The sequence below is a fragment of the Phyllostomus discolor genome, chromosome 1 (genome assembly GCF_004126475.2).
Source record: "Phyllostomus discolor isolate MPI-MPIP mPhyDis1 chromosome 1, mPhyDis1.pri.v3, whole genome shotgun sequence".
In the NCBI taxonomy this organism is placed as follows: domain Eukaryota; kingdom Metazoa; phylum Chordata; class Mammalia; order Chiroptera; family Phyllostomidae; genus Phyllostomus; species Phyllostomus discolor.
This window is the reverse complement of record NC_040903.2, coordinates 114,056,353-114,077,516: the sequence shown is the minus strand read 5'-3', so window position 1 is coordinate 114,077,516 and position 21,164 is coordinate 114,056,353. Positions and strand designations below refer to the sequence as shown.

The window sequence follows — 21,164 nt, the reverse complement described above, 5'->3', positions numbered from 1 at the left end:
GCAATAAATACGTATCTATCAAGAGGCTGTTGATAAGTGGACACAGGCCTGGCACTAGCAGCAGGCAGCCTACATTCACAGCTTGGTTTCACCTGGGAACCTCCAAGCCCAGCACAAACAACAGCCATCTCAGATTGCTTTATAGTGCAGGCAGGGTGCTCTGAGCAAAACACGGTATGGGGGGGTAGCTAACCTTGGACTATACCACCCAGGAAACTTCAGAGCCTGTGCACCCAGTGAACTGCTACTAACTACACTGAAGCACCACCACCCTGCCCCTCCACAGCTGACCCTGCTTAGAGGACAGAGGATAATGGTCAGGGGTCACAGACAGTCCTTGCAGTTGACTGGCTTGGGTAAATTCTTCCCATTTCATCTACAAGAGGAGAGTGTACTCAGCTCACAAGAAGGTACACCTCAAGTACCCAGCTTGGGTGATAGGGGAGGCTGTGCCACTGGACCCTGCAGGGGTCCACACTACCAAGGAGGTAGGCCACACTACCAAGGACTGAGACATAGCAGCTCTACCTAGTACATAGAAACAAAAACAGGGAGGCTGCCAAAATGAGGAGACAAAGAAACATGGCCCAAATGAGTGAACAGATCAAAACTACAGAAAAAGAACTAAACAAAAGGGAGATGAACAATCTATCAGAGGCAGAACAGAAAATACTGGTTATAAGGATGCCCAAGGAACTTAGTGAGGACCTCAACAGCATTGAAAAAAAAAAAGATCCAGACAGAAATGATGGATTCACTAATTGAAATAAAGAACAATTTTCGGGAAAACAACAATAAAGTGGATGAAGCTGAGAATCAAACCAATGATTTGGAACATCAAGAAGCATTTATTTATTTATTTAAGAAAAAAAGATCAAAACTATGAATACTAAAATGGCAATAAATACGTATCTATCAACAATTGAATCACACACACACGCACACACACACACACACACACACAAAACTAAGCATGCCAGACAAACAAAGACAGAATCATGGATACATAAAGCATTTTGGTGGTTGTCATGTGGGAGTGGGTTGTGGAGGAATGGGTAAAGAGGTGAGGGGATTAAGTAGTACAAATAGATAGTTACAGAATAGCCATGGGGATGTAAAGTACAGTATTGGTAATGGAGTAGCCAAAGAACTTATATGCGTGACTTGTGGACATTAACAATGGTGTGGGGACTACCTGGGGGCATGAGGGTGCTGAGTGGAGCAGCGTAAAAGGGGAAAAATTGGGACAACTGTAATAGCATAATCGATAAAATAAGATTTAAAAAATGAAGAAAACATAGGATTTCATTTACATGTGGAGTCTAAAGAGCAAAATAAATCAAGAAACAAAATAGAGAGATCTCATATGTACAGAGATCACACTGATTGTTGCCAGAGGTTGAGGGATGAGTGAAAAATGTGAAGGCATCAATAAGTACAAATTGGTACTTACAAAGTACTCACAGGAATGTAAGTTACAGTATAGAGAATGTAGTCAATATGTGCAGTGCCAGGTGGGTACTTGAAATTTGGGAGGACCACTTTACAAAGTATATGACTGTCTAACCACTATGCTGTACACCTGAAACAAATACAAAATAATATAAAATATAAACTGTGATTAAAAAAGAAGAAAAAATTTTAATTCTCACCTGACAACATATTTCCATTGATTTGAGAGAGAGTGAAAGGGAAGAGAAAGAGAAAAAAAACATTGATGTGAGAGAAACCTCAATTGCTTGTCTCCCATATGCCTCTCACTGGGGATCAAACCTGAAACCTAGGTGTGTGCACTGACCAGGAATAGAACCCTGAACTTTTCAGTATACAGGACAATGCTCCACACAGCCATGGTGAAAAATAAAATTATTTTAAAAATTAAAATAAAGAGGACTTCCAAGATGGAGGTGTATGTAGATACACTTTGCCTCCTCACACAAAGAAGGACAACAACAAATTCAAAAGCAAAAATAACCAGAACTACCAGAAAATCAACCTGTATGGAAGCCTGACAACAAAGGAGTTAAAGAAGAAATATTCATCCAGGTTGGTGGGAGGGGCAGAGACAGGCAGCCAGAGCAGAAAGGCTATGCAGGAAGGTGATCAGTGGTACCACATTTGACTGTGGATAAACAGGGAGGAACAACTGGGGAGCAGGACAGATGGCACAACCCAGGGTTTCCAGCACAGGGAAATAAAGCCTCAAAACCTCTGGCTTCAAAAAATCTGTGAAGGTTGCAGCCACGGAGAAACTCACAGCCTCACAGGAGAGTTCATGGAGAGACCCACAGGGTCCTAGAATATACACAAATCCAATTTCTAGGATTCTTTTCCTGTTCTAGTTGTTCGCTTGGTTTGGTTTTGTTTTTAGGTTCAGTTGTTGATAGTTGTGAGTTTGTTGTCATTTTACTCTTCATAGTTTTGATCATCTTCTTTTTCTTAGATAAGTCCCTTTAACATTTTATTTAATGAGGGCTTGGTGATGATGAGATCCTTTAACTTGACCTGTCTGGGAAGCACTTTATCTGCCCTTCCATTCTAAATGATAGCTTTGCTGGATAGAGCAATCTTTGATGTAGGTCCTTGCCTTTCATGACTTGGAATACTTCTTTCCAGCCCCTTCTTGCCTGCAAAGTTTCTTTGGAGAAATCAGCTGCTAGTCTTATGGGCACTCCTTTGTAGGTAACTGTTTCCTTTTCTTTTGCTGCTTTAAAAAAAAAAAGATTTTATTTATTTTTAGAGAGAAGGGAAGGGAGGGAAAAAGAGAGGGAGAGAAAGAGCAATGTGTGGTTTCCTCTCATGTGTCCCCTTCTGGGGACCTGGCCTGCAACCCAGGCATGTGCCCTGACTGGGAATCAAACTGGTGACCATTTGCTTCTCAGGCCTGTGCTCAATCCACTGAGCTATACCATCAGGACCCTCTCTTGCTGCTTTTAAGATTCTCTCCTTATCTTTAATCTTGGGTAATATAATTATGATATGCCTTGGTGTGTGCTTCCTTGGTGTGTCCAAGTTCTTTGGGACTCTATTTCTCCTTCATTATTTTTTCAAATAAGTTTTCAATTTCTCGCTCTTCCTCTTCTCCTTCTGGCACCCTTATGATTCAAACATTTAAAGCTGTCCTGGAGGTTCCTAAGCCTCTCCTCTTTTTTTGAATTCTTGTTTCTTCATTCTGTTGAATATTTATTTCTTCCTTCTGCACCAAATCTTTGATTTGGTTTCCTTCCCTTCTCTGTTGGTTCCCTGTATATTTTTCTTTATTTCACTTTGGGTAGCCTTCACTTCTTCCTCTATTTTGCAACCATACTCAACCATTTCTGCCAGCATTCTGATTACCACTGTTTTGAACTCTGCACCTGATAGGTTGGCATCTCTCCATTGCGTAGTTCTATTTTTTGAGCTTCGATCTTTTCTTTCAGTTGGGACATGTTTTTCTGTCTCAGCTTACCTGTTATACAGTAAGGGGTGGAGTGTTAGGTATTTGCTAGGGCAGGACAACCCAGATCGCCGCATTGTGGTGCTGTATGTGGGGAAGGGGTCTGAGAGGGAACAATGCCACTTGCTTGGCTCTCTGCTGGCTTTCAGTCACTTCCCCCACTACCCACAAGCATATTGGGCCTTTCTGGTGCTGATTCCCTGATGGGTGGGTTTATGTACATTTTATAACCTTGTGGGTCTCTCTAGTGAACTCTCCTGTGAGGCTGGGAGTTTCTCCCACTGCCACAACCCCCACAGGTTTTTTTCAGCCAGAGTTTTGAGGCTTTCTTTTCCCTGTGCTAAAGCCCTGGGTTGTGCAGTCTGTCTTGCACCGCAGTCATTCTTTCCAGTTTATCTTCATGCAAAGGTGGGGCCACACAGTCCAGCAGCTGCTACCTCACTGCAGGTCCTCTCCGCCCTGGCTGCCTGTCTCTGCCCCTCCTAACAGTCTGAATGAATGTTTCTTCTTTAACTCCTTAGTTGTTGGACTTCCATACAATTAGATTTTCTGTCAATTCTGGTTATTTTTTGTTTTTAAATTTGTTGTTATTCTTCCTTTGGTTGTGCAAGGCGGCAAAGCATATCTACCTGCACCTCTATCTTGGCCAGTTGTTATTTTAAAGCATCCCTTCCATGGCTCCCACTGTGAGGATAACGCACAGGGTGGGGCAAAAGTAGGTTTACAGGTGTGAGTACGAAAAACAGAGTTTATGCTTGTCTTATTATTTATTAACAAGCGTGTTATTTTCCATACCAACAACTGTAATCCTACCTTTGCCCCACCCTGTATAAACACTTTGGCATATGATCTAAAGCCCTGTGTGACTGGCCTCTGACTTGTAGGCTCCTGCAGATCCCCACTCATATCAGAACACAGCCTTGCTAAAGGAATTTCTTGGAATTCCTGGAATGTTTTGGAATGTGCTGCTTTCCTCCTGTCCAGCTCCATTTTCTCCCAAGCATTCTTCTTTTTTTTTTTAATCTTTTTTTTTAAAGATTTTATTTATCTATTTTTAGTGAGGGAAGGGAGGAGAGAGAGAGAGAGAGAGAGAGAGAGAGAGAGAGAGAGAGAGAGAGAGAGAGAGAGAGAGAGATCACTGTGTGGTTGCTGGTGGTTATGGCCTGCAACCCAGGAATGTACCCTGGCTGGGAATGGAACCTGGGACACTTTGGTTCCCAGTCTGCACTCAATCCACTGAGCTACACCAGCCAGGGCTATTTTTTTCTCCCAAGCATTCTTTAAGCTGCAGTTCCACAATCATCCCCCAATTCCTCTAAGATAAGGCTGGTGCCACAGTGGCCAGTGAATGGCTGTGGATGCCCAAGTGGGGTAGGATGGAGTGCCCTGTGTGGGTTCCAGCGGAACCCTGTATGTTCCATGTGTGCTTGGTACGGTAATAATATGGGTGTAATAATTTATAGTTTAATTTGAATATTTCATTTAAGTGTCTATGGTGTGCTTGAGTGTGATATTGTTATGTTACAGAGTTACATGCTTATGATTCTGTAATAAAAGATTTTGTAAAAAGAAGGGGTGTTATCGTGCCAGACCCTGTACTTAGGCTAAAAAAATCTATTAAGTGTTTTTCTGAAATTCATGTTTAAGTGGGAGTCCTGTATTTTTATTTGCTAAATTTGGCAACCCCAGGCTGGCTATTACTATTCAGTGCCCCAAGCAAAATAAGCCCAATTTATACACCATGTCCTCTGTCTTTCCTGGACACAGTCCTTGTTGCCTCTATAGGAAGCTTAAAGAGCTTAATGAAATGAATCGTTTCAGTCCCAAAGCTGCCCAGAACCAGGAGACAGAGGCAAACTCTAGGCTGGACTTGCCTGGTAAGGCAATGCCTTTGGATAACTCTTCCTGCAAAAGGGGGTTCTCCCTTACAGCTTGGGCCTTCTTGGTGTGCCTACAGGGATACAACCCCTTTCCTTAACACATTTCTTCTCCCCACCCTCTTCTCAGTCCTCTCTCTAACTTTCAGGGCTGGTGTCTCTGCAAACTCAGCCCCCCAGGACTGGCCATCACTCCCCGGAGAGCACCGAAACCCAGCACTAGCCTCCCGGAGGACCCCTGGGTGTCCGGTATCCCCTGATGTGGTGGTCTTTGACCTGAGGTTGGGAGTTCACTTTCCACCAGCCAGAGCTGTCTCAGGTTTTCTCCTTTTAAGAACCCAAGGCAAACTCTTCTCCCTATAGGAGGCCTTTCTTTCTTCCAAAGATCCCAGAGTGGAGCTGGGGAGTATACTCTCCAACTCGCTTGAGACCCTGATTTTCCTTCTATTAACATGACCTTGACCCCCTTCCCTGTGGAAAGAACAGCACCCACCACATTATGCTGAAGATGCCTCTCCCTCCTTCGGGCTGGCATTCCCAGTATCTCCACAGAAACTGAAAATGCCTACTGCTGAAACATTTGATTGAATGATGCAAATCTTCCCTCTCTTCTAGCCCAGGCTTCTCTCTGAGAAGAAGGCCACAGCAGCCAAGATGGAGGTGTAGGTAGACACACTGTGCCTCCTCAAACAACCAAAATAAGAACAACAACTTAAAAACAAAATAACAACCATAACTGACAGAAAATTGATCTGTATGGGAGTCCGACAACCAAGAGGTTAAAATAGACACATTCATCCAGACCTACAGGTGGGGCGGAGTCGGGCGGTGGGCAGAGAGGGGTTCCAGTGTGGAAGAGCCACAGCACCGACACCGGGCACGCGAGTCACCCCAGGTGCGCAAGAGAGAAGCGGGTGGACCCTGCGCGCGCAGGTGGCAGCTGGCAGACCCTGGGTACATGGTGGCTATGGGAAGACCCAGCAAGGTGGCGATCATGAAGCAAGGCACGGCGTGCAAGGTGACTGGCTGACCAGGCAGTCCCACATTCTCGTGCAGATAAACCAGGCAAGGCTGGGGAGCGAGACAGACTGCGCAACCTAGGGTCCTAGCACCAGGTAATAAAGCTTCAAGGCACCGACTGGGGACACCTGTGGGGGTTGAGGCTCAGGGAGAGGCTCTCAGCCTCACAGGAGAATTCACTGGAGAGACCCATAGGGTCCTAAAACATACACAAACCCATCCACATGGGAATCAGCACCAGAAAGGCCTAGTTTGCTTGGGGGAAGTGGTGGAAGGGATTGAAATCCAACAGAGAGCAGAGCAAGCGCCATTGTTCCCTCTCAGATCTCTCCCCCACATACAGCATCACAACACAGCAACTGGGTTGCCCTGCCCTGGTGAACACCTAAGGTTCTGCCCCTCATAAGTAACGGGTGCAACAAGACAAGAAAAAAAAATGCCCCAAATGAAAGAACAGATCAAAGCTCCAGAAAAAAATACAACTGAGCAACCAAGAGATAGCCAACCTATCACATGCACAGTTCAAAGCACTGGTGATCAGGATGCTCACAGAATTGGTTGAATTTGGTCACAAATTAGATGAAAAAATGAAGGCTACACTAAGTGAAATACAGGAAAATGTACAGGGAACCAACAGTGATGGGAAGGAAACTGGGACTCAAATCAACGGAGTGAACCAGAAGGAAGAAAGAAACAACCAAACAGAAAAGAATGAAGAAATAAGAATACAAAAAAAAAAAAAAAGAGTGGCTTAGGAACCTCCAGGACATCTTTAAACGTTCCGAATTATAGGGGTACCAGAAGGGGAAGAGGAAGAGCAACAAGTGGAAAAGTTATTTGAACAAATAATAAAGGAGAACTTCCCCAACCTGGCAAAGGAAATAGGCTTCCAGGAAGCTCAGAGAGTCCCAAAGAAGTTGGACCCAAGGAGGAACACACCAAGGCACATCTTAATGAAGTTACCCAAGATTAAAGATAAGGAGACAATCTTAGAAGCATCAGAGATAAGGAGACAGTTACCTACAAAGGAGTTCCCATAAGACTGTCAGCTGATTTCTCAAAAGAGACCTTACAGTCAGGAAGGGTCTGGAAAGAAGTATTCCAAGTCATGAAAGGCAAGGAACTACATCCCAGATTACCCTATCCAGCAAAGCTTTCATTTAGAATGGAAGGGCAGATAAAGTGCTTCTCAGATAAGGTCAAGTTAAAGGAGTTCAGCATCACCAAGCCCTTATTATATGAAATGTTAAAGGGACTTATCTAAGAAAAAGAAGATAAAAAAGCATGCACAGTCAAATGACAGCAAACTCACAATTATTAACAAACACACCTAAAACCAAAACAAAAACAAGTTAAGCAAACAACTAGAACAGGAACAGAACCACAGAAATGGAAATCACATGGAGGGTTAGCAACAGGGGTGTGGGAGGGGGAGAGAGGGGGAAAAGGTACAGAGAATAAGTAGCATAGATGGTAGGTAAAAATAGACAGGGGGAGGGCAAGAATAGAATGGGAAATGTAGAAGCTAAAGAACCTATGACACATGGACATGAACTAAAGGGGGGGGAATGTGGGTGGGAGAGGGTGTGCAGGGTGGAGGGGAATGAAGGGAAAATGAGACAACTGTAATAGCATAATCAATAATATATATATATATATATATATATATATATATATTTAAAGATTTTATTTATTTATTTTTAGAGAGGGAAGGGAGGGAAAAAGAGAGAGAGAGAAACATCAATGTGTGGTTGCTGGGGGCCGTGGCCTGCAACCCAGGCATGTGCCCTGACTGGGAATTGAACCTGCGATGCTTTGGTTCGCAGCCTGAGCTAACAAAATATATTTTAAAAAAGAAATAAGAAAAAGAAAGAAAGCAAAACAAATTTATGTTTGGCTTTAGTCCAGGTTGGTTTTCGCCTCTAGCCACTGATCAGGAGAGCAAGAAGGCAGGGAGGATTGTCTTGGCCCCAAAGCAAGAGAAGTAGGTTGAAGCCCAGCTCTGGCCAGAACGAGGTAGGGAGCTGGGCCAGGCTTTCACCCACTGGGCTACTCATTTCAACACCCCTCCTGCGTGCTAAGTATAAGGCAGGGCACACGTACACTCTGACCCAGCCCTCAGGGGTTCAGGATCTAGTGGGGAGACAGGTGAGTGAGGAATGGCCCTCAGTGTAGAGCGACGGGAGGGGAGTAGGCATAGGGGCAGCATGAGCCTGGGGGAGGTATCAGACTCAGCTTAGGGTGAGGGGGACAGCAGAAGGATGTCATGGAGGCAGGACCGGCTACATAATGTATATGGCCCAGTGCAAAATGGAAATGCAGGCCCCTTGTTCAGATTTCCAGACGGCAGGAGGAAGTAGTAGAGCACTGAAGCAAGCACCGGGCCCTTCTCCCCTACCCCCAGCTGGGGCCCTGTGTGTCTGTGCAGATCACACATACCCATGAAGACCGCCTTGCTCACAGGAGGGGACCCCAGAGCTTGTATGGAGGATGGGTGTGAGCATCATGAGTAATGGTGGCGGCTGTCACACAGCCCAGGGCATGCTGGGATCTGGCAGCCCTGTGGAATTCCCAGAGCCTCCGTTCCTCAGATCTGGGTCTTAATACCTGTCCAGGGGCTGCAGCAGCCCAGACAAAGTTCCCCCAGACCCTAGGGACCACGTCAGGCTGCTGGCTGTGCTTTCGGGCAGGAGGCAGGGCTGGGAGTGGGGTCGCATCATTTTACTCTGACTGAGAGCCTTCCCACTCACTGGGAGATAAAACATCCTTTATTTCTTCCTCCCTCCTTCTTCAGTTTGGTTTTGAGATTACGTTTATTAAAGCTGAGGGCAGTGAAACAAGGAAAGGCCTAAAACAGAGGAAGCGACAGGAAACAGCCCAGGTGGTGCTGTGCTCCAGCTCTCTAGAATAAAGTAAGGGAAAGAAGTGAGCCAAGTCAGGGCTTCTATCAGCTCGCTGGAAAGTCAGAGAAGGAGGACCTTGGAGACAACTTCAGGGTGTTAGCCAGGGACCAGGGCCACTGCCCTCTGCTCCTCTTGTTGCAAGTCCCATGGGAACCCTTAGAGTTTAGGAGATGCATGCCTGTTGGGGAAAGGGAAAGGCATGGGCATGCTCCTGGGAGGGAGAGCATTCAAAACATCCTTTCTTCAGAAATAAAATAAGTTGTTTTTTTTTGTAACATTTTTGGCAAATAAGTAAACACACAGAAGTGAAGAGAGAAGACAATGTTGGTTTTCCTAATTAAAAAAAATAGTGGCTACTCTGTGAAATCCCCAAATCTAGGCAGACTCTGTGGGGCCCTCCCTCTTGTCATTCCTATGTCTGTGTCTGGAGAAGCCACAGGTGAAACCCAGCCAGTCTTACTACTGAGAGCCAAGGCTGGTGGGCAAGGGACAGGCAATTCCAGGAGTTTAGAATTTGCAATCAGGAAACTAACAGGAGGGAAAGCTCCCTGCTCCCACTGCCTGGTCTCTGCAGGGTAAGGTACCAGCTCAGGCCAAGAGCTGCTGGTAGGGCAGCTTTGAAACGCAGAAGGGAGATAATGGGAGAGAGAGAAACCAAAGGCTCCCCTGATAACTGGCCAGGAAACCAACACAGAACAAAAGAGAGCAGTAAGGGGCAGACCACCTCTCTCAAGCCCAGCTGGTTATAAAAGACCCCCTTTGGGGTGGACATGGGGTTAACGACTGGGCTCCCATGAAGAGTGGTGGGGAGCTAAGGAGATAAGTGAGCCTCTGGCAGCTGGTTTGGTGACCTCCAGCAGGACTGGGCTCCTGGCTGGCCTGCAGCCCACTGAGTTCTGACTTCACACATCAAGGCTGAGTCAAGGCTGGATCCTTCTAGTTCTGGTTCCCTAGGACTCCCCTTTTAGTCTAAAGCTGTTACAGTTTTGTTTTGAAATGAAGGTATACAGATTATATTTCTAAGAAATGCTCAATCGAGTGTCTCCAAGCCAAGGCCTTGGCAGCAGTGTGGTATAAGGGGGAGGGCCTGGCCTTGGCAGCAGATGATGCACCTGTGCCCTGTGACTGACTTCTGTGAGAAGACAGTGAGCACAGCAGGGTAGGGCTGGGGAGGACAAAGAGATGGTGGATAGAAAGTGCTTGGCCGGCACGTCCCTGACCGTGGCAGTGGCCTGGACCCTGTACTTTACAGGTCTCACTCTGGTCCTCTCCTGCCTGCTCCCTGCCTGCTTAACACCAGGGATAGAACCCATTTGGAGCCACACCCCCTTCTAGACTGTGTTCTGGGTTCCCTTCATACAAGGCCCCTGGCCCACTTTTCAGACCTGAGCAAGCCTCTGTCCAACCTTGTGTTCTTGAGAGCAGCAAAGATATGTACTTGTAGGCCCAAGGAGTGGTCAGTGGTGGCTATTTGTGCAGGAGGACATGGGGAGAGTACAGAGAATTTGGACAGAACTTCCGGGGTGCCCAGACACACGACCCTGAGAGCACTCATAGCTCAGGATGCAGCCTATGCTGGGATACATTTCAGTCACTGTTGTGCAGCAAACCATTCCAAAACTTAGTGGCCTAAAACAAGAACAGTCATTTTACGATCTCTCATGGTTCTGGAGTTTAACCAGGGTCAGCAGGATGAGTTTCTCTTGGGGTTTCATGTTGTGGCAGTCAGACAGCGACTGGGCAAAAGTCAGTTCAGCAGTTGCTCATTTGCGTGCTGGCTGGTGCAGACCTGGATGTTCTAACCTCAGGCAGCTGGGGTCCAGTAACAGGAGCCCCCAGAAGGGTCAAGCAGAAATCAAACAGCATCATTTCTGCTGTAGTCATAGGCTGCTCAAATGAGAGGGCAGGGTACATGGGTTCCACCTCTCAAAGGGAAAAGTGCCAAAGTACACTGTAAGAAGAGCACAGGGACTGGGATATATTGCTTTGAAATATACAATATGCCACAAAGGGAAGGGGCTCCAGCCATGGGGAGCAGCCTCCATATGGACTCTGTCCCCAGGCCCACACGTGACAAGGTGGTGGCAGCCTGGTGCCTCCCAGCTCCCTCTGATCTGGGTGCCCACACCTGTGGGAAACTGGTCTATTTAAACCAGTAGGCATCCAGCCAGACCCCACAGCCAGTCTTTGAGCAATGACCTTGTGAATGCAACAGCAGCAGCAAGGGTCACTGGCTCTGAAGAAAGGGATATTTGAATTAGCTGCCCTGGAGTTCTTTCTGGCACTGGACTCACCAGGAAGTCCCACTCTTCCCTCCAGGAACAGAAGGAGTCTGTCACATGGCCAGGAAGCCTCCTATGCTGACTGAGAGCCCAGATGCCTGGGTTCTAGGCCTGACCCACTCACTGTGCGACCTTGAGCAACTCACCTTTCTTCTGGGCCCCACTCACTCTTCAGCTGCGAATTGGTGGGTTGGGACTAGGGCTGGCCCTAAAACCTCTGCTCACTCACTCCTCCACACTCAGCAACAGTGACCACATGGCCTCATACCAGCCTCAAGCACTCCTTCCATAGAAGAATGCATCACCCTTTCAGAATATACCATCCCTGCCTCCATAGGGGCAGACCTGTACTGGTTTTGATCCCTGCTATTTCCCCAGACCAGTGCCCAACAACATGTTTCTTGCACCTGACTTTATAGCCTGGGGCAGTTTAAGTGGTCTCAGGCCTGTGTCTATACAGCTTCTTCTAGGCACTGGCCCACAACTGTAACTCCCCTGTCCAAACCTCTTCTGCTGTGGCCTTCTTCTTCTTCTTTTTAAAATATTTTATTGATTATGCTATTACAGTTGTCCCATTTCCCCTGCTTCATTCCCCTCCACCCTGCACACCCTCTCCCACCCACATTCCCCCCCTTTAGTTCATGTCCATGTGTCATAGGTTCTTTAGCTTCTACATTTCCCATTCTATTCTTGCCCTCCCCTATTTTCTATGTACCATCTATGCTACTTATTCTCTGTACCTTTTCCCCCTCTCTCCCCCTCCCACACCCCTGTTGCTAACCCTCCATGTGATTTCCATTTCTGTGGTTCTGTTCCTGTTCTAGTTGTTTGCTTAACTTGTTTTTGTTTTGGTTTTAGGTGTGTTTGTTAATAATTGTGAGTTTGCTGTCATTTGACTGTGCATGCTTTTTTATCTTCTTTTTCTTAGATAAGTCCCTTTAACATTTCATATAATAAGGGCTTGGTGATGCTGAACTCCTTTAACTTGACCTTATCTGAGAAGCACTTTATCTGCCCTTCCATTCTAAATGAAAGCTTTGCTGGATAGGGTAATCTGGGATGTAGTTCCTTGCCTTTCATGACTTGGAATACTTCTTTCCAGACCCTTCCTGACTGTAAGGTCTCTTTTGAGAAATCAGCTGACAGTCTTATGGGAACTCCTTTGTAGGTAACTGTCTCCTTATCTCTGATGCTTCTAAGATTGTCTCCTTATCTTTAATCTTGGGTAACTTCATTAAGATGTGCCTTGGTGTGTTCCTCCTTGGGTCCAACTTCTTTGGGACTCTCTGAGCTTCCTGGAAGCCTATTTCCTTTGCCAGGTTGGGGAAGTTCTCCTTTATTATTTGTTCAAATAACTTTTCCACTTGTTGCTCTTCCTCTTCCCCTTCTGGTACCCCTATAATTCGGAACGTTTAAAGATGTCCTGGAGGTTCCTAAGCCACTCTTTTTTTTTTTTTGTATTCTTATTTCTTCGTTCTTTTCTGTTTGGTTGTTTCTTTCTTCCTTCTGGTTCACTCCGTTGATTTGAGTCCCAGTTTCCTTCCCATCACTGTTGGTTCCCTGTACATTTTCCTGTATTTCACTTAGTGTAGCCTTCATTTTTTCATCTAATTTGTGACCAAATTCAACCAATTCTGTGAGCATCCTGATCACCAGTGCTTTGAACTGTGCATGTGATAGGTTGGCTATCTCTTGGTTGCTCAGTTGTATTTTTTTCTGGAGCTTTGATCTGTTCTTTCATTTGGGGCATTTTTTTTTCTTGTCTTGTTGCACCCGTTACTTATGAGGGGCAGAACCTTAGGTGTTCACCAGGGCAGGGCAACCCAGTTGCTGTGTTGTGATGCTGTATGTGGGGGAGGGATCTGAGAGGGAACAATGGCGCTTGCTCTGCTCTCTGTTGGATTTCAATCCCTTCCACCACTTCCCCCAAGCAAACTAGGCCTTTCTGGTGCTGATTCCCATGTGGGTGGGTTTGTGTACATTTTAGGACCCTGTGTGTCTCTCCAACGAACTCTCCTGTGAGGCTGGGAGTCTCTCCCGGCACCTAAACCTCCACGGGTGTTTTCAATTGGTGTTTTGAGGCTCTATTCCCCCACGCTGGAGCCCTGGGTTGTGGGGTCTGTCTCGCTCCCCAGCCTTGCCTGGTTTATCTGTGCACAAATGTGGGACCACCCGGTTCCGCCAGCCACCTTGCATGCCATGCCCCTCCACAATTCGCCCCCTCACTGGGTCTGCCAGCTGCTGCTTCATGAGCCCAAGGTCCACCAGCCACCGCTTTTTTTTTTTTTTGCTGCGACCCCTCTCCACCTGGCCGCCCAACTCCACCCCTCCTACTGGTCTGGATGAATGTATCTTCTTTAACTCCTTGGTTGTTGGACTTCCATATAGTTCAATTTTCTGTCAGTTATGTTGTTATTTTGTTTCTAAATTTTTGTTGTCCTTATTTTGGTTGTGGGAGGAGGCACAGTGTGTCTACCTATACCTCCATCTTGGCTGGAAGTCTCAAATTTGTTTTTCTTACCAAGGACCCGAGTGAATATATTTTGTTTTTCCCAAAGGTACTCTACCATTTTCTAGAGAAGTTAAAGCCAACTAACCCAGAACATCAGAGCATCTTCACCTATCCAGGACTGGTACGGGTGGAGTTGGGGTTAGAACCAAAATCTGATCTCAGGAGGCCTGGAGGTCCTGCTGGGTCATGAGAAACTCAAACTGGATCTCAGGCATGAGAAAGTGATGATATGGGGTCAGTCCACATGCTTGTATGTGTATGTGCAGCCCCACCATGGCCTATCCAGGGGATTACCTTGCGTTTTCCAGAGAGATCTAAAGGACTCTGGGAAAGGCCAGGCAGAAGCAGGTGGGTTAAACTTCAGCTGCCTGATAGGAATTAACTGTGAAAATTAGCATTGTTGTGAGACCAGAAGTGACAAGGCAGTAAAGGGTTCTCTCTGCATGCATGTGGGTGAGGCGGGGTGAGGTGGGCGTGAGTCCCCATCTCCATGCATAGGTCTCAGTACCAGGGTGGGCACTGCCGCAACCATGCCCCTCAGCCCTACTCATTCTTCACTTTGCAGATAGCTTTGTAGTGCTTGACCCCTGAGGCTTCAGTCCTGCACCCAAAGCTCATCCCAAACCTGGAACCCACTCTGCCTGAGTCATTGTTTGTGGCCTTGGGAGTGTTTTCTTGAGTCCAGCTGAAGGAGTGTGTACCCCTGCGCACTGGCATCTTCTAGTGTTTGGGTGGGGTGATTGCAGGCCCCTGTAGGCAGGACAGAGGTAAACCAAGGCAGGTGAGCATCCTCCTATGTGTAGGGAGAGCAGGGCCAAAGCTGGGTGTGGGCATGTGTGTGTGCATGTGTGTGGGAGGAGATGGTCCTGGATTACTCCAGGCTGGGCCTTCTGCATTCCCTGCCTGTCTGGGGGGGCCTGAGCTCAAAGGCCAAACACCCCCAGGGCAGCTGGCAGGCAGGGCGTTGTTTTCAGGAGGTGTTTTCTCCTTCCATTAGGAAAAGGTAAGAACAACTTAGTTGGCTGTTGGTCCTGAGCCTTACCTTCCAGAATGTGATCCCAAACTCCTGTCCCCTCTGTCTCTCCTCCTGACAGGGCTCTCCCAGGGCTCAGGAACTCCCAGGAGGATCTATACCCAGTTACCACCTGACACTTGTCAGACCTCTGATAGTCTAGCCTCTAGCCTTGGCCTGTGTCCCCCTGGTGACAGGGAGCTTATTTACCTCCAACCAATATGAGGCGATGAAAAACCAGAACTGACTGACTTTGGAGACTGGGGAGGCTGGGAGGACCTGACATAACCCAGAACTGGTAGGGCAGACCCCACATCACCGGCCCCATAGCTTTGATGGTGAGGGAATAGCAGAATACGCCACCCCAGAATGTAGTTTTTATTTGTTTGTTTTAGAGAGCGGGGAAGGGAGGAAGAGAGGGAGAGAAACATCGACAGGTTGCCCCTCACATGTGCCCCTGCCAGGGATCAAACCTGCAACCTAGGTATGTGCTCTGACTGGGAATCAAACCCTTTGGTCTACAGGACAATGCTTAACCAATTGAGCCACACTGGCCAGGGCAGAATGTACCACTTTGGCATGTGGATTATTTTGAACCGAAGATAACTGGGGCCCAACAGACTCAAGAAGAGCTTTTAAAATCCCTTTAACTGCCTAAAAGAATTTAGTTAGGGGGCCAGTACCAGGAAGAGAGCTATTGGCAGAGATAATTTCTTATATCAGAAAGACTTATCTGTATGGCAGGGCAGACATTTATTTACCAAACATCTGCTCTTTTCATCTTCCTGTGACTTGTCTTCCTCCCCTCTGAAGCCCCAGGCTCTGACCCCCTTCTCCTTAGCTCAGGATGGTACAAAAGCCTCAACTACCTGACTGTGGGGTTCTCGTATTTTTATTGGGCTCCCATAGTACCAAACTTGTTTTTCTCCTGTTAATCTGCATTAATGCCAATCTAATTACTAGATCAGCCGAAACCCTAAAAGGGAAGAAAGGAAAAGTTTTCTGCCTCTGCAACAGTATCTGGGGCCGTGCTGGCCAATGGAGTGAGTTCCAGGGAGAGAGGTTCCGGCTCAAAAAGAAGAAAGACCTTCTCTCAGCAGAGCTAGGGGCCAGTGATATGCTTTTGGGAGCTAATGAGTTTTCTGCCAGCGAGGGAGTGCAAGTAGACTAACCCATCGACAGGGCAGGGCTGTGAGTTTTTGGAAGGGCCCAGAGGGGCCCCAGCTGATGAGACAGGACCTTACGCTGGGAGGATGGCCAGGAAGGATATCACTTCCTCAAATGCTAGCTGGCCTGTCTGACAGAGGGCTAGGGACCGGAGGGGTGGGGCCGGGATCCGGGGCATGGCCCGGACATCCCACTCTCAGGTCAGGCCGCTCATCTGGCCATCAGCAGTTGGCCCTTGGCTTGTCCTTCCCCCAGCTCCATTTCTATTTCAGCTCCTGTCATCTGACTTCTCATTCTTACAACCAGGTGAAAGCAGGACTGGTCTCTCCAGTCCCTTCAGACTCTTCTGGGCTGAGCCTCACCTCCATCTAGTGCCTCCTGGACCGAGGTGAGTAAAGAGCCTACATTTTCAAAACCCACACCTGCCACTCAGGTGAGGTGTCTGGGGTCTGAACAACAGACCTTGCCCCTCTTGTGCTGCCGGCCTCACCTCCCCCTGGGAGAACCGCTTCACTGCCAGGCTCCAGAAGGGCACAGCTGCTTCGTCCACAGGCACTGACTGGGAACGGGGTTCTGTGACGCTGTACAGCAGAGCTTGTGAGTACCGGAAGAGATCTTCCTGTGTCCTGTCCTATAGGTGAGGCCACTCTAGGCTTAACGCAGCAGGGGCCTCTTCATATAGGTGGCAAGTCAACCCTGCCTGCCCCAGCCCCTACTCCCTGGCCTCCCCTCTCCTCCTGTCTGACTGCTGGCTGGATCTCAGCAGTCACAGGGGCTTAGAGCTGGTCAGGTTCCTGCCCCAGCTTCGTCCCCAGGAGAAGTCCCTTCTCTCTAGCAGCCTTAGTTTCCCCACCTGAACCATCTCCAAGAGCTTATCTCAAGTCAACTGTTGGCTAGGCCAAGGGGTGGAGTGGGGGTGGGGAAGTCTTGAAGGCCAGAGAAAGCAGGAAGCAGTCTCTGCCTTAGGGCTGGTGTCCCAGCAATGTGCCAGCCACCTTCTGAGTCAAGGGTGACAGGTGATGGGCCTGGGGTGGATGTGAGGTTGGGGACAGCTTGTGCTAATGGCATATGAAGGTCAGGATGGTGGGTATGATATGCAAAGAATTTAAAAACAATAATCAAATACAATAAAGCCTATCAGCTTTTTATTCTCACCACTTGCTGGCAGTTCTAACCCATGTCAGTGATAAAATACTGCTCTCTGAAAAAGTCTTTTATTGGCTCAAGTTCTAAACAATTGCACAATTATTGTTGAATTTTTATGATAAATAAAATAAGCTTCAAATTAGCACCCTTTTATGGCTTATTCATTAGGAAATATCATATTCTACATGAACTTTCATTCAGATAATGCTGTTACACATGTGCAGAGAAAGCCACAGTGTGGGTTTTGTTCGTAGTTCCCAACTGTCCCTCTGCGCTCTCAGGGCCACTCCCGTCCCTGTCCTTATGGCACGTGTTCCTCTGTTTACACAGTGGGTTCCACATAAGCACGGATAGCGCAGTGATTGTAACGACAAATGGAACTTGAACACTTCAATTCTGCCACCCTGTGTGACAACTTAGAGGTTTCATTTGTGTTTAAAACTTAAAATAGTTGAACAGCGCAAAATAGGAGGTGTAATATTTTTATTTGATAAATACAAAGTTTATTTCATTACAAAACATTTATTTCATTTCACGAACTCTACAGCGTAGTCATGTGGGTAGAAGAGAGAAGCTTTCCAGATCAGCCTAGCCATGGCTCCCCTCCCCCTTCCCAGCTTACTTCCCCTGTGCAGGAGGCTCCCACTGCAGCCTGCAGTCAAGCCATCAGCACCAAACGGGAGGGGCTGCAGGGAGGTGGTGGACTAATTCCAGCTTAGCCCTGAGCAAGGCTGATAAGGAGCAGAGGCCCCACAGGCCCCAACCTCAGCCAAGGAGGACAACCTGGAAGAATGTCTAGAAAACCAACAGCTGTCCTCCGGCTGGGAACCAACAGCTCCTGTCCAACCCCAACCTTCCCCTGTAATGATTGGAGAGGTTCAAAATATACCACTGTGTTATAAGGATTATTTTGAGCTGAAGATATTTGAGAATTAACAGATGCAGGAAGAGGTTTTTGTTGAACTTCCCCTTATCTGCCTAAAAACAGACCCTCCAAAAAGAATTCAAATGTCATAAATCCTCTCCCTAGGAGTTTCACAACCAGAGACGTTTGACTCCCTTCACGTGAGTCCAGGATGAGAAATCACCTAAACTGATGTTGTAGCGAACTAACGTGTCTCCCATCTGTTCTCCTGAGGGCTTATTTATCTTTCCTCAGGGTCATTTGTTTTCCCATCAGTGTCCTTTTCCTCCTTTCCCTATTAAGACGGTATATAATATATGATAAGGGGTAAATATTCAAAATATTTTAAAAACTCATGCAGCCCTGGCTGTTGTGGCTCAGTGTATTGAGCACTGGCCTGAGAATCAAAGGGTCACTGGTTCGATTCCCAGTCAGGGCACAGGCCTGGGTGGCAGGCCAGACCCCAGTGCGAGGTGCGCGAGAGGCAACCACACATTGATGTTTCTCTCCCTCTCTTTCTCCTTCCCTTCCCCCGTCTCTAAAAATAAATAAAATATTTACCAAAAAATGAACAAACAACAAGTGCTGACAATGTGGAGAAAAGGAAACCCTTGTGTACTGCTGGTAGGAATGCAGACTGGCGCAGCCTCTGTGGAAAACGATGCAACTACCTTATGACCCAGTGATTCTAATTCTGGGAATATATCTGAGAGTAATTGAGCCCATCAGTTCATTCTTTAGTAGCCAAGATTTAGAAAAGCTGAAGTGCTCATCAGTGGATGAGTGGGTAAAAGGCTGTGGGATATTTACACGATGAAACACTACTTGGTTGTAAGAAAGAAGGAAATTTTAGCACATGTGACAGCATGGATGGACCTAGGGAGTATTATGCTAAGTGAAGCCAGTCAAGAGAAAGACAAATACCATACGATCTCACTTATATGTAGAATCTAATGAACAAAATAAAAAACAAAATAGAAAAAAAAGTGTCTACTGTTATGCATGTCAAATTCCTTTGATTATACCTGAGTTTATGCTAATGAGGTGGCTCAGGGTAGAACCCCTAGATAATTTCAGGATGAGGCTGGACACCAGAGAGACCAAAGACTTGATTAAAGGGTGGGGATTTTCAACTCCATCCCCACAAACCACCCTAACCTGTAGCATTGAGAGTGGAAGACCTAACAGTTGGATTATAAAAACTCTTCAGCAGTGAGACTCAGACCTTCCAAGTTGGAGAACACATCCCGGTGCTGGGAGGGCAGGGCACTGGGACAGGCAAGCTCTGCGCCCTCCCCCGCCCCAGGTCTTGCCCCGTGCATCTCTTCCATTAGGCTGTCTGTGTGTATTTTGTATGACAAACCAGTAAACATAAGTCAAGTATTTTTCTTAGGTCTATGATTCATTCTAGAAAATTACTGAACTTGGGGGAGGGGGTGTGGGAATCCCTGAATCTGTAGTCAGTCCAGCAGAAGTGCGGGTAGTAGCCCAGACACTCCCTTTTAAACTGGTGCCTGAAGTGGGAGCAGTCCGGTGGGGCAGAGTCCTTTAACTTACAGGATCTGACACTACTTCCAGGTAGATTGTGTCAGAACTGAGTTAAGTTTTTGGACACCCAGCTGGTGTTGGAAAGTTAGTTGTTGGTGTGGAAAACAAACCTCACAGGAACGAATTATAGAAAGAATCCCTGACTGCAGAGTACAAGAACCCTCAACTTTCTCAGCAACATACACAATAAATTTGAAATAAAGGGCAAATCTCTGGCAGGAGGCTCTGAGTATTGCAATAAAGAGCTTTAAGTCAGATATGAGACAGAACAACATATATTCGTGGTAGCACTGTAGGTGAGAGAGCATCTACACCCGCAAAATGGATCCCCCAGGCATCCACCTGCAGCTTCCGGTGCTGTGACTCTTGCCCCAGAGGAATGCGTATGTGTGGTCATGTATTTGGAAACTGTTGTCTAAATGGATAGAAATAGTCTATATGAGATCTTTTATATTGAAAATCCTGTTATAAATTTGAATAATTTGGAAATGTTACCTTACCTTATCCTGGGTCTTCTGAAAAAGAGATTGACACAAGAATTAATGTAGTCCCCATTATTGTGGTTTCCCTTTCTGCAGCCTAGTTACCCTTGGTCAACCAAGATCTAAAAATGTTAAATGAAAATGTCTAAAAATAAATAATTCATGAGTTTTAAATTGCACACAGTTCTTATTTCACTTAGCATAATGCCCTCTTGCTCCATCCATGCTGTGGCAAAAGATTTCCTTCTTTTTTTTTTTTACAGCCACATAGTATTCCACTGTGTAAATGTACCACAGCTTTTTTATCCACTCATGTACTGATGGGCACTTTGGCTGCTTCCAGATCTTTGTAATTATAGATAACGCTGCAATGAACATAGGGGTGCATATATTCTTTAAAAAGAATATACTGTTTAGAATTTCTTTGGATATATTCTCCAAGTGGAATTGTTGGGTCATAAGGCAGTTCCATTTTTTATTTTTTGAGGAAACTCCATACTGTTCTCCATACTGGCTGTACCAATCTACATTCTCACCAACAGCGCACAAGGGTTCCTCTTTCTCCCCATCCTCACCAGCACTTGTCATGCATTGATTTATTGACGATAGCCATTATGACATTTGTGAGGTGATATCTCATCATGGTTTTCATTTGTATTTCTCTGATGATTAGTGATGTTGAGTATCTTTTCACATGTCTATTGACCATCTGTATGTCCTCTTTGGAAAAGTATCTGTTCAGGTCCTTTGCCAATTTTTAAAATATTGTATTTATTTTTAGAGAGAGGGGAAGGGAGGGAGAAAAAGAAGGAGAGAAACATTGATCCCTGGAAATCAGGGATGTGCCCTGACTGGGAATCAAACCATTGACATTT

The 21,164-nt window shown here is 46.5% G+C and overlaps 1 long non-coding RNA gene across 1 annotated transcript; it reads left to right on the top strand.

The window, feature by feature from the left end:
- The first annotated feature begins 14,296 nt into the window (after window positions 1-14,296).
- On the top strand, window positions 14,297-17,497 carry LOC118501039. The gene is made up of 3 exons (XR_004903606.1): window positions 14,297-14,378; window positions 15,240-15,340; window positions 16,482-17,497. It is a non-coding gene; the product is annotated as an uncharacterized LOC118501039 (long non-coding RNA).
- Window positions 17,498-21,164: the final 3,667 nt, after the last annotated feature.